This window comes from Motacilla alba, chromosome Z (genome assembly GCF_015832195.1).
Source record: "Motacilla alba alba isolate MOTALB_02 chromosome Z, Motacilla_alba_V1.0_pri, whole genome shotgun sequence".
Classification (NCBI taxonomy): Eukaryota; Metazoa; Chordata; class Aves; order Passeriformes; family Motacillidae; genus Motacilla; species Motacilla alba.
Genome location: NC_052046.1, coordinates 15590754 through 15605089, shown reverse-complemented (window position 1 = coordinate 15605089; position 14336 = coordinate 15590754).

Sequence of the window (14336 nt, the reverse complement as noted above, 5' to 3'; positions counted from 1 at the left end):
TTCTATTTTTCATGTAAAAATATCAATAAAAATGATCACTGACATTATTTTTTTTTCAAAATGTTTTAACAGCTTAGCTGTAAAGTAAGTAAAACTTGATGTCTCAAATAATTGCCAAAGGCCAAGATTCAACAAAGCATGTTCTCGGTTTAAAGTACATATTTAAATCTGTTGACTTTATGGGACTCAGATATCTGCTTAAGGACATGCTTCAGTCAATGCATGGATTCCCACTGGAGTCTCTGGCCTTGCTCTTACAGTTTCAATAATGCCTCTTGGGCGCAATGCCAATAAACTCAATCTTGAATCCACTCAAGTCAAGAAGAACCCTTGTTACTGATTTCACTATGTACAGAATGAGGCCATGTGCAGGGAAGTGCAGCTCTCAGGTAGTGCTCGTTACACTGCAACATGCTTCGTGCTTCCCTCTTTCTTTTTTTTTCCTGTAATCAGAGATGATAATTTACAGAGAGGGCTGTTGTTTTTCTTGCTTTCTTTCCCCACAGTTTTAGAAGGAGTGAATGTCATTCTGTTTCTGACTCTTGAGGTTTCATGAGAATCATATTCTGCTATACCTGGATATCTCTTCTACTTCAGTTAACCAGCCCAAGAGGTTTGTGGGAGGTGGGGGTCTTTATTTTGTGTTTGGGTTTTTTTTAATTATTTAGTATTTAGTATTTAGTGTCTTTTATTATTATTTTATTTTTTAAGTTTAGAGTGTATTTTAAATATCTTCAAATAGTTTTAAAACTTTATCCCAATGTCAGTGAAACTGTCTATAGAGATAGTTAAGAATTATAAAAGCAGTTTCCAAGTGTATATGCAAAGCTGTGATCTCTTTCATTTAAAATGAAGACTTATGTGTATTCCTTAACAAAGTGGTTGCTGGTCTTGCTTTTTTGACAATCCTCTTTCAACCACAATTTTTTAATTTCTTAATTTTTTTTATTTTACAAATATGTCATGGTATGAGCATGCAGCATCCAAATCCCTTCACTGGTAGGGTCTTTCACGATAAGGATTGAGTTCTACTCTCAGTTTTTACATTGAGCTTTCATCTCCTAATTTATAAAAGAAGTATGATAACACCTTCTGAAGGGTTTATATGAATTAATTAGCTAGAATAGATTTGCCAATCCATCTTAGGTTTAGTAAAATTGATTGCAGCTTTTTTTAAAAGTGCAGGCAAGCACTGGAAAACTACCATCATTATTTCTGCATGGAAAGTCAAGTTCTTTGTACTTAAAGAGTTTCAAACTTTAAAGACAAGAACTCCAATTGTGTGCTTGTTTGTGTTTTAAAAAGGTTTTTCAGACTGTCTATTTTTTTAAAAGCAAGCTAGAAGAAGTAAAATTGCTCCTGACATATCCAGCATTGCAAAATGTAAAGTGCTGATCAAGGTCAAGGATTTTAGATCAAGGTCACTAAAATCTGGTACCTTCAAGCAACCAAAACCATAATTTCCTGAATGATGAAGAGCTGGGAAATGCTGCTTCTGCAAGTTGAAAAGAGCCATTTAGTTTTTAACAGGAAAAAAAGTATTTCCTCTCTTTTCTCACTATGACTGCTATTGTAAATGTCACTAGGTTCTTATAGTAACATTATGGATTAACTTATGAAGTTATTGTTTCTCTGAAAATTTGGCTTTTAAAAGCACAAAGTTTAACTCTACTGCAAGTAAAAACAACATGGCTTTAATAGAGTTTATGAGAGCAGTTAAGTAAACAGAGCTACATGAAACACTTGATATAAAATTTTAAGAAAAGAAGAAGAAATCTTATTCAAAGGTGAAAATATCTGAGTGGAATAAGTAGTAAAAGAGTGTGAAAGGATGTGCAAATGGATAATAACCCACAGGTTTACATCTACAGGAAGTAGTCTTGAATACCTGACTCATAAAACTTCGTGAGGTGCTGCCTAAAGTTGTTATTAAAACTTCAGTGTATTCAGTGACCCAAAGTTTCACCTCACATCTTCACAGCAGTGAAAATGCTCCCTGCCGGAGTTCACAAAGTGGAAAATCTTTTCCATTCCACACACGTTGGAGGCCATTTGCACTAAGTCTCTATAATATGTGAATAGCTGTTTGTGCTTACTATAAAGTGGGCAATTTTTTGCACAGGTTGAATCTTATCCAGAGATTCTGGAAGCTGTCCTGAAAAACCCTGTAAATTAAAGATGTCTTCATTTTCTCAGGGATTTTATAAACAGCTAGGAGACCATACAGTACCACAGTGAAAAGTAACAAGTAACAGAACACAAAAGTATAAACACTTCATATGTACCCTTGCTAAATCTATCTTGAGGTTCCTGTCTATCTCTTCTCCTAATTTTTGAATTTTGCTTCATATTTAGAGATATGCATTTATAGGGTACTTTTGGTGAGCTCCTGAGGTAGTGGAGTACAAATCCAACCAGACTGTTGTATACTAATTTCCTTATATAACTGGTCCTCTCACAGATATGTTGGATGCCTTCTAATTATTGCATTCAAACTTTTTCATATGGAACATCATAAAGTAGTTTATATGGATTAATCTGACCTTTTGAAGTGTATAATATCTGGGGCTGCAAAGGAGCACTAATAATTGGAAGATACTCTGCCAGGGCCCAATCCAAGTTAAAAGGGAATGGGTGATCATCATGAAAAAAGTGCAAACTAAGGGTTTTAGTGATCTTTAGATGATGGGGAGGGGGGTGGATCTTAAACACAAAAGACAGAGGAATCTCAGAGGAAGCTTCTGGCCACTTGCAACAGAATGTTAATAGCTTCATGTCACTTTAGCTCTGACAGCTCTGAAGTGAAAGGCCACTAATCTCTGTTTGTAATGTTCACAATTGAAGAGAAAAAGTAAGTATTCTTACTTAAGCCATGGATAAGCATTAACAGTCTGGAAATGAAGGGAATGTTCTGTAACTTATTTTAGAGTCAACATATACCTCCCCCCAAAGCCTTGGAAAATGTATATTTTCTTCTGTGATAGCACAGGTGATTTAAATGGAACATTAGTTTCAAGTGCTCAGTTCACAAGTCACCATCTTTACACAGAAAATGTTTGCCAGCTACAACTTACAAGCAAAAATTACAGTTCATTTTCACTAGAATGGCTTAGGAATCATCTGAGTACAGGCTTGCTCAGGGTATCTTTGTTTTTCAAACTGACTCAAAGTCAGGAAAAAAAATGAAAACATTAAAGTAGCCACAAAAAGAATGATTGTTTAGGATTTCATATATATATATATATATATATATATATATATATATATATATATATATATATATATATAAAATCCTAAATATATATATACTCCCTAGGAATTTCCTGTTCACACTTCACACATATCCCTCAAGATTTCTAGTGGAAATCTCAGGCTTCTGTACAGCAACACATGGCACAATTTATCTAAGAGCATTGCATGCGAATGGCAAAACCCTGCTTTTGTCTGAGAATGTATCAGCGAGTGAATACTCTGTAAAAGGAAGTGCATTGCTATTTTATTAATTTCAATATTACATCACCTCTAGACTCAGAAGTAGTCCAATTGTAACATTGCTGAGCATATATTTAAATCAAGATGATTTTAGCTAATGATTTTAATAGTAGAATTTTGAATTAATCATCTGAGAATCTAGAAACATATTATATTGTTTTAATCTTTCTTATCTTGCTTTATATCCTTAAACTTCTGCTCTTCCCACTCATGCCTAACCAGCTACATTCTCATCTGCCTCTGAAGGTTGATTATGTTCATACATATAAGCGTAATTGCAGCAGGCATATATAGCTGTTTATTGCATAGTATCAGATTCCTTGTTCCTTGGATTTATATTTCTGTTGCTGACATTATCAGCTGATAAGTCTCATAATTATAGCATTAGAACAAGTTTGGAACTTCTTCAACTCTAAACAGATACCTTGTGTCTAAGTGCATACATTTGAACAGGCATCAAATTTCATAAACAAAATTCAGTAAATTAATTTTTCTTGTCAGAAAGTTACATAGTAATTTCCTTTTTTAGTGATTAAACAATGATTTTTGACTGCTCATATTTTAAAATTCCAGCTGGATGAAACTTACAATTCCATTAAAATACATAAAAATCATGTTATAACATTTTTATGTGTGTAAAACAGCATTGCATACACAGTATATACATAAGATTCTTCGGTTTGCGAGCATGTTTTTCTCTTTGCATATCAAAAAATTAACTAGTTTTAATGAAATTCTACTTTTCTTTTTTTTTTTTTTTTGTAATCATTGTAATTTCAGGTTCCACATGTAATAGATCTGATCATTCTGTAATCAATGCACAGATTAAAAAAAAAACAAAAAGCATCACCAACCAACCAAAAAAAAAAACCAAAAAACTCATACACACACAAACACACACACACAAAAATCAAAAACACAAAACAAAACAAAAAACTCAACAAAACAGAACAAAAAAACACAACAACAAAAAAAAAAAAAAAAAGCAAGCAGAACAAAAAAAAAAAAAAAAACCCACACATGCACAAAAATCAAATACAAACAAACAAAAAAGCCAACCCAATTTTCCTTGCTTTCTGGGGTTTGGTTCTTTTTTTTACCTTCCATGCATTTCTGAACCATTTCATTGCAAACACTGAATATAGAAAATAAAGATTTACCTGCAAAAATTACTGTCATTTCCAGATTAATCATTTCAACAAAAGTTTTTCTCTGGGATTAAGTCAACAACTTTTGTGAATTCCATTACTTTACTTTCTTCAAAACTACTTCAAAACATAGGCGTTCAGTGCAATCAATAAATTTTTCCATTAATTTTAATTATTAAAGCAAATTGCTACAAACTTAGAGCTTCATGCAGATTTAATATAATTTTCATTTTTTTATTCTTTAAATATATATAGTTAAATAGCATTAAATATATTTAGGTTTAATTTAAAATGTAGTTTAAATAAAATATCTTCCAACTAAAACTAAACAGTGTTTTAAATTTTTTCTTTCTCTGGCTCTGAAAAACAAGTAGTGAACAAATTTTTGTGAAGTGGAATAGCTTCTATTTGGGTGGTATATTTTGTCTTTCACTGAACATTCCATTACTGAAAGATAACGATAGTGGAAGGCTTGCTACAAAATGCAAATATATTTATTAGGATATTAGTTTATATTTTACAGCTTCCTCTTATGTGCTTCTTTTTACCTGGTCAGGACATCTTTTTGCTATGCAATAATAATTTTTCTAGGCATTAGATGAGTGCAAATATACTGGGATATATGCTTAAATATGATGCCCATTTTGACAAGAGCTGTAGCCAAATTATATTTTTTCCTTATAAAATATTTTTATTTATCCTCCTAGTTATGATTTATTTGAAGCATGCATAATCTTCGGTCAGAAAGAATTCATTTAGTATAGTGAATGAAAAACTGGACATATTTTGTAGCAGTATTGAGGTAAGGATGTGTTAAGGGTAAAACATATACACTTAGATTCTTATATCCAAAATCTATGTACTGTAACTGCTCTGTAAGCTTTCATGAAGAGAGTAGTGTTAAATAACAACTGTATTTGCTTAGCTTGATTTTAGGAAAATTGCCCATGTAAAGGGTTACATTTCAGAAATAAGCTAAATTCTTTTATTTGTTCAGATTTCACTTATTGTTCTTTTTTCCTTTCAGTCCTCCTTTGCTTCATTAGATGCAGTAATATCTCCCTTGCCTGTGACAATTTCCATTAATATCTCAAAGGCAGCTATTAAGTATCATTACAAGAGAAGATTATAGAAGGATACCACATACAATAACACGGAAGATAAAGACAATAGTCACATTTTCATTTGTTTCTTTGTTCTAAAAATGTAAATCAAATTCCATGCACTTTCAAGCATTCATTGCTCTGCTTATGCTTTCAAAGTGCTCTAAAAAGAACAACCTTCATGGCCAAATAAATTAATCTGTTAGGATTACCTCAACAAAGAAAATACTTCTCCCGTCAGAGATTTTTCTGCCCTGTGGCCCCCCAGAAGAATGACTGTCAGGATCAAAAAAGAAACTATTTCGCATGTGTGTGTGTATATATATATATATTTTTTTTTTTTTTTTAATAGGAGAATTTGGTTAAAGATATATTTTAACAAAGCTCTTTAAAAGAGAAGAACCACTAATAAAGTGTTTGACATTAAACATCAGTCTGTGACACCATCTAAATATTTGGTCAATCAGCTTTTAGAAAATTATCTAAACATACCTATAGGAATCCATTTTCAGCTAAAGGTCATTCTAATTCTAATACTTTCCTTTATGAAGGAAAACTGAAATCACAAAGCTCCTGTACTGGAAATTTTGAAATTCTTACAGTATGAATCCTCTGAGCCAGGATGAGTTGTATGTGTTAAGAGAACCTAACATGCTTTTATTCTTTTCCTGAGATGGAGAATGAAAGAATGGGGACAAATTAATTGGATATGGATGTAGGCTAATTCCAAATATGTTTGGATGCACTGTGATTTGGTGTAAGTCCTGTGGAGGCAACAGGAAGAGATAATCAATTCAAGAAATTACTCAATATGGCATGGACTTTAGCTGACATGGTGATGTCAATCAAAAGTTAGACTCAGGAACATTTGAGGTTCTCTTCAACCTTAATGATTCTATGAATCTATGATTCTATAAAATCAAAATCACCTCACAAAGGTATCTGTTTTTTTCTACTAATTGTACTGGGAGATAGCATGTGCCGTCAGAAGAAATATAGGATTCAATAGTTAATTGTGTTCATGAACAATTTCAAGATCCTGTATAGACACAGGATATACCAAATACACAGTTAGAAAATATATATGCAGATATCTGCTTCCTAGTTGAAAAATAAAATCTCTGATATATCATCTTTTGTGTCAACAGAAAATGCATTTTCCCCACACAATGGAAAATTTTCACAAATAAATAGCATTTTTTGCAAAGCTGCAAAAGAGGATGGTTTTTATATGGGAGGTGGAACAAGTGACTTTGAAGCCTTTCAGTCTGCCAAAGTAGAAATATTAATTTTTCGTAATTCAACAATAGTCTGATATCTTTTGATATCAGAGAAGCTAGAGATAAACTATTTCCTCAGGTCTGACTTTTGGATAGACTGTGTCTCCCAAGAAAATTTTTTTTCTATTTTTTCCAGCCATTGTGATTCAGCGTGGGAGTACCTTATCCATCACACCAGAGAGAGCATAGACTGCCTCTCAGAAGGAAGTGGTTACATAATGGATGAAAATAATATTTCTGAATTTACTTACACAATTTTGTGTAAAAACCTCCTGTGCTTGATCACTCTGATCAAGCTAAAGAATGAAGAATGAAAAAATAAGTGACAACATCAGGTTTTAAAAGTCTTGGTTGAGCAGAAAAATAAGTTCCCTGATTTTCTGAAGTGCTGAACATCCAAGAGCTGCGATTGAACCAGTGGTTCTGTACTTGAAGTAACATCTGTCCACAAGTGACATATGGACATGTGTTATACCTCCCTCAAGAGTATACTTCTGGCAGGTGTTCCTTCCTGCTCCAGGCAATGTGGAGTTGACTCTTGTTCTCTTTGTTTCTGCAGCTCAGAAAGAATACAATTATACTTTTTACCCTGATAAGATCTTTTGTGTTTTTCCTTCCAAGCTAGGAGCCATATCCTGGTCCACACAAAACACCAAGTGGCTACAAATTTGTTACTCAATGTGAAAACACAAGAGTGATCATACTTGCTAGAATAAGAACTAGCTGTTACAGTTGATGAGCCAGGTGCTTTCAATCTCTCATCAATGATGATTAATTAGGTGGAACTTAATTTCTGTTCTTCTCAGCAGCCATCAGTCCAGTGTCTCTTGAACAGCCCTATAATGATTTCAGAGCCAGAACAATTCTTAGCCAGATACAGATGAAACCAGCCTCAGTGCTTTAAAAATAAATGGTTAGCATTTTAAAATTGGTTCAGCCGTTCATTAGTAGTTCAGAAACTGCAAGACTACAGTGTCAAAGGTGCATTTCTACTTTTGGGGTCCTCAAACAGTCTTATGTACACCACTCATACTGTCAGGACTATGCTTTCACTTAGAGTACAAAAGTGAGTACTTAGTTAACAAAGGTTTATTGCTTCTTTTCACTGTGTATGTCGTTGAGATAGAAGCATAACTTCATACAAATTTTCAATGTAAAACTAGAATTTAATAGACCGAAGCCTGCAGCCAGTAATCAAGAATCACATAAATAGCTGGATAAGACTAACTATTTTTGCTTCTTATCCAGCTGTCTCAGCTACTTCTTTTCAACCAAATAAAATCCCCAGCCCTCAGGTCAATTCAACTTTCTGTTTTAATTACAGAATCTAGTTATATTAATTAGTATTTTGAATAGCAAGATATCACTGAATGATCTCTCTCTAAGAGGGAGAGAAAGACAGGAAAGACTTTTTTTATTGTCAGGTGCATCAGGTCTGGAGGGAACAGTCTTTAGCTATTTTACCCAAGAAAGCAAGGCATAGACTGAAAAATGAAAAGTCTGGCTCTTGCCCAGGTTTCTTACTGTAGAAAATCACCATGTAGTTCAGACAGTGTTAGTTCCAGCCCATTGTGGAGAAAGGCAAGTTGAGGATTTAACTAGTGCTGGAGAAGAAATATTCAGCACACTATTTAAGTGACATATAAGTGGAAAGTAGAAGGCTAAATTTGGGTAAATTATGAATTTATCTTTATAGAGACACATATATTTTGCAGGGCTTAAAGTATGCTACAGAGTGTTGGTGTGCTGAGTTGATCAAATCCAACCAAAATCATGATGTTCAGAGCTTTTGCTTAACTCACTAATTTTAATGGCTTTGGTTTAATATGCTGTACTTAACTTCCCACATTTCAGCTTTGTTTTCAACAAAGAGCAGTGATAATGAGATCCTGAGATCCTCAGTTTCTTCAGTAGGTGAACACTTGTCCCTCTACTTTGGGTTAACTTTGACGAATGGCCAAACACCCCTCCAGGTACTTTCTCATTGCCCCTCTGTCTCAGTAGGTCAGGGAAGAAAATAAGATTAAAAGGTCATGGATGAGGTAAAATCAGGGAGATCACATATCAGCTGCCATCACTGGCAAAATAGACTCAGTTGGGGCAAAATTAATTTAACTCTTTATCAATTAAAATAGATCTGGATGGTGGGAAATCAGGGCACAAATTTAAAAACACTTTCCTTCTACTTCCACCTCTCTTCACAGACTCAACATCATTCCTTCATTCATAGCTCCTCTGCCTCCTCTCAATGAAGGGTGCAAAGAGATAAAGAATGGGGCCTGTGGCCAGTTTATAATGCATCCTCTCTGCTGCTCCTTTCTCCACACACTTTTCCTCTGCTCCAGTGTGGTAGCTCCATGGGCTGCAGGGCACTATCCGTTCTGGTGTCTGCAGCAGTGTCTCTCCTTCCATGAATGACTTTGCTGTTCTCAGAGTTGTTTCTCACCTGTTTTTTCCCTCTGATTTCTCTTTCTCTGACAATCTTGCCCTTTCTTAAGCATATTTTCCCAGAGGCACCACATATATGACTGTGGATCTCAACTGCATGCAGTGTCAGGGGGCTTTGGGGTCAACTAAATCCCCCTGTGTCAGCATGGGACAGCCCCAGTCTCTTCCCTCAGAGGCCAGTCCTGCTGCTCCTCATTGTCAACCCCTGGCCACAGCTGCCCCATACAGTCTCCTACTTGCTAAATACTGCTATCACCAGCCGGCAGCACTACTAGATGCAGGGTATGGACCCCTCTGCTTTACTCTGTAGGTTATACTGCCTCCCTGTTCAAGCTGATCTTTATGTCAGGACAGACACGTGCAAGGAAAAAAATAGTAGAAACTGCACAAGGAAGCAAAGCAACAGACTGGATGGTCCAAGAACATTGCTGTTTTCCTTATTCTACCACCACACCTTTCTCAGTTTTACAAGAGTTTGAGTCGTCTGATACTCATCATTGTCTTGACCATCTCTTTGGTTAAACTCTGCCAGTGACTGAACTGTGCACCCACAAAAACAATTTTTATTTTGAGTTTGTTTCACTACATCATAGTTTAGCAGTCTTGCACCCATCATCTTCTAATGGATGAAAGAAAATGTAACAGTTCCTCAGCCTTCTGAGCATCTTCAAGGAAACAACCAACAAACATAATACTAATGTAACAAACAGCAATATTTCATATACAGTGCCTTCTTATTTTGGCATAAAACACACACACACACATGAACCTACCTTCCTTGAGACTTGCTTAACAATTTTTCAAATACTTATATCACTTACTGTCTTTCATGCACTTTAGTACTTTACACATATCATATATACAGCATCTTTGTTCAAAAAACAAACACTCTGGTGTCTCACAGCAATTCAGCCCTCTGAAAATATTTCCAGTAAATTATTCAGGATTTCAGGTAGATAAATATAACTGCTAGTTTCTCTTGGCTGCTCAGCACTGTTGTAACTCAGACATTTGGACATGTACAGAAGAAAAACTTTGTGTGTTTTGGAAGCTTCAGGCACCTGCAGAGCTCATCGATCACTGTGTGTTTTAGCAGGGATTGTTAATGATCCAGCTCTGGAACTGAATGTCTGCGTTGCTTTTAAAGCTGAGGTATCAACAGTCCTTTCTTTAAAATCTGACCTTTAATTCAGTCATACACTTATAATAAGTTTATTCTGGGTGTCCTCTAACACGGAATATTGTGATTAGGAACAGAAAGAGGGAAAAAAATTATTTTCCAGCGCAGCATTATGGAAGATTAAAATCCAATCAGACTGAAAAGGTCAAGTTGAAAGAAAGTAATGAGAATTACTTTTTATCTGAGGTTAAAATAAGTTAAGGAATTTGATTTGGTGCTACTAGCCTCTACACAAGACGCACAGAATCATCAGTAATTTGAAACTAGTCTGTCAAGAACTAAATTCCTTGACCTAACTGACATATGTGATCATGGTATGGTACGTTCATTCTAGAAACTTTGTCTGGTTCTGGAGAGAAGGCAGGTTTTAATGAAAATATTAGCAGTATTTTCTAATTAATGCTGCTAAATAGTAGTATGGTACCTACGAAACTAAACTTATCACAAACAAGAACTTCCAAAGTTTTGAAGGACTCAATTCCTACAAGGAAAAGAAAGTCACCTGTGTTTGCTAATCATCTGTAACACATACCTTGAAATTATGTGCCCAAATTATACAATGTCGGTCCTGTAGTTAAAAAAATAGCTGTATTAAGTGAAAGGTTCCTTTTCAGATGCTTTAACTTGGACCAAGAACAAACATCCTGCATTCATCAAAGCTATTCAGATCTGCGGTAATGTGAAAGGAGGCTCAGGGATAGTTCACATGGATCTGCTTGCCATCACAGTGTCCACAATATAAACCCAGAGCATTTTATAGAAAAAAATCCACTTTTGCTCATAGGTAAATTATAATTCTTGTTGTTACAAAGGTGAGGAAATGAACAGTTCATACATCATAGATTTTAGTTCAAACAGCTGAAATATATTCAGAAGTTTAAATGAAATCATCCTATTATCATGAAAATCCCTGAATATTTTTTACTAGCTTGTAGCTAATACTTCAGGGAATATTGAGAAATAAAAGAAGGCAGGCATTCTCTCAAGCATAAGTATAGACTGCAGACTATCACTGAAATATTAACTTATGATTGTGCTGTGTTAGGTGCGTTGCCCAGGAAGCTTTCTGTTTATTCTCATCAGCCTGCTGTCCTCTGTTATTATAATTTACAAGTGCATAGGCAATCTAATAAATCATTGTTTGAAACACTTCAGAATCTATTGGCAGTTTTCTGCAGTAAGTAGCACTGTGTGGTCTTGCTCTTGCATAATTGCCTTTAGCAAGAACTAGAGAAGGAGGATTTTCAAATTCACATGGAAGGAGAGACTGATTAGAGTATGCTATTTATGATGACAGCATTAAATTTCACCGTTTTCCTTCATATTTTCAATACATATGGCCCTTTTTATCAAGACCCTTTCCTAATGTCTTAACTCTCTCTAATAACAAAAGTCTGAGAAGGATAACACAAATGTGTTTAGAACCATATTTTGCTGCCATTGTTTCAGAGTGTGCTGAAAAACCTTTTCAGGAGTAAATTTAGTGCCATCGATAAGGAAAAAAGTATTTTAATTAAAAAAAAACTGATGGAAAACAGCAGAAACAGAAGGGACTGATAAAACATGACTCAAGACAGAGGAACTATTCTCATTTAATAACAGTTTTCATACTGGAACACTTTATTTTCACAGATATCACCTTTAATCTAGAATGATACACGATGAGATGATTCAAATACTAATTTGTGTGAGTCTTAATACAAATAAATAAAACCAAGAATCTTTTATTTGAAAAGCTAAGGCCTTTGTTCAATGCTATGTAGCCACCCAAAATTTGATTCCAGAAACATATAGCAAAAATCCAGTTTTAGTATGCAAATTTTGACTATGTATAGCATAACTATGACATTCCACCAAAGCCAAAGTAACATAACCTTCACAGACCAGGACCAGAGGAAATTAAACGAGGTTTTTCCAACCTTGTTACATTAGTCATATCATCAAGCTACATACAAAAGAATGGAATGGCATACCAGCTTAGTATAGTGTCTTGTCAGCAACACAAAGAGCCAATAATAAGGAGAGAATATGAAACACAAAACATTTTAAAAAGTCAAGTGTGAAGCCAGGAACAAGTTCAAACCAAGTCTAGCAGCTTTTTGCTGTAACAAGGAATAAATTGCAAATAATCCAGTAATACAACAGTTTTTTAAAAGATGGTCCTTCTCTAAATTGAGATTTTTAAAAAAACAGTAAGACACAAGTGTGTGTCCCAATTCTATAATTTACATGTAAACCAAAGTTTTACTTAATCTCACCAATGTCAGTTCCAGGGCTGTGTGTCTTCATCACAAACAGTAACCAAAACAAATCGCTATTTTGTCTTGAGCTTCCCCAGCTTCTAATTGTCTCATCTAGATAATGACTAGATTCCTATTTCTATCATCCATAAGAAATGGGGCATTTTTTTCAGAATAGAAAAACTGCCAGTTACTTTTTATGTTTACTTCTGCCGCATCAAATGTCTTTTCAAACATTTAGGGTTCTTGTTTTCTTGCTTGTTTCCCTGTTTTACACAGAGAAAGACGGCAATGAGAAGTAAATCAGACAAAAAGCTCTGCACTTGTCAGAGTTCTGTTTTATACTGATGCATTTATCACATTAGGATAAGCAGTGTTCTGCACATGTCCTCAGCTAGTGAAGGCCAAAGAAAAAGCTGAGAATGAAAGCTTTCCTCAGACACAGTCCTGCATCTGCTGCCTCTTCTGCTGGCTCCAGGGCTGCTGTCTCTTTGGTGGCCCCACTCAGGGCGTCCCAAGGGCATTGCATAGTTCTCACAGTTGGTGCATGTACCTCAGAGATGAGATCAGGCCCCAGAAATCCCTCCTGACATCTGTTCCTGGTATATGTGACATTCCTGATTTTTTTTGCTGTTTCTTCTCACCATTTTTTCATAGAAGTCACTCTTCAGGAAAGGTGCTCCATTTTCTTTGATTCAGAATAGATCGGTCAGTGAAAAAGTCATCTCGGCAGTTAAGAGAGACCAGGAACTTGTGGATGTGGGAAGGATATGAGAGGAAAAATTATTGCATTTTATGAAAGCTGAAAGGAGAGAGTTTGAAATTTGGAGGATTGAGCTTGGCTAGAGAGAGTAACTATGTGCACCTGTGGGAAGAGAGACCTTAAATATGATGAAAAACTCTCAAAAAGAAGATTGATAATTGTTATTCTGCATTGATAAGAGGTATCAATGTGACATGACTGTAATATTCTCTGGTCTGTGCTGGCTGTAGGAAGAGCTTCAGTCTCCAGCATCTTTTCTAATATTTTTTTTTCCTTCTGGCTTCCTTATCCAGCTGTTCAACACATAGTTTTACATATATAGTTATCATGTATACAGTTATTAATTTGCATAACCATTTAAAATATTTTCTAACAACTTGCTCCTTGTTTTTCAAAACATATGAAGGAGAAATCAAATAGGGAATTTATTTTTTTGTAACACACTGATATTAGGTTGGCATTTCCTGAGAAACCACAATTCTCTTTTACCAGATCTGAAGACATTCCCTTGCTTCCCTTTTCATGCACTTGGAGTCGCCAGAGATAGCATGCTCAAGACCAAGACAAAATAGTAGAAAAAGGAATCATAGAATGTTAAGGGTTGGAAGGGCTCTTAAAGATTATTTAGTTCCAGTTCCCCCTGCCATGGTCAAGGACACCTTCCAATAAACCACATTGCTCA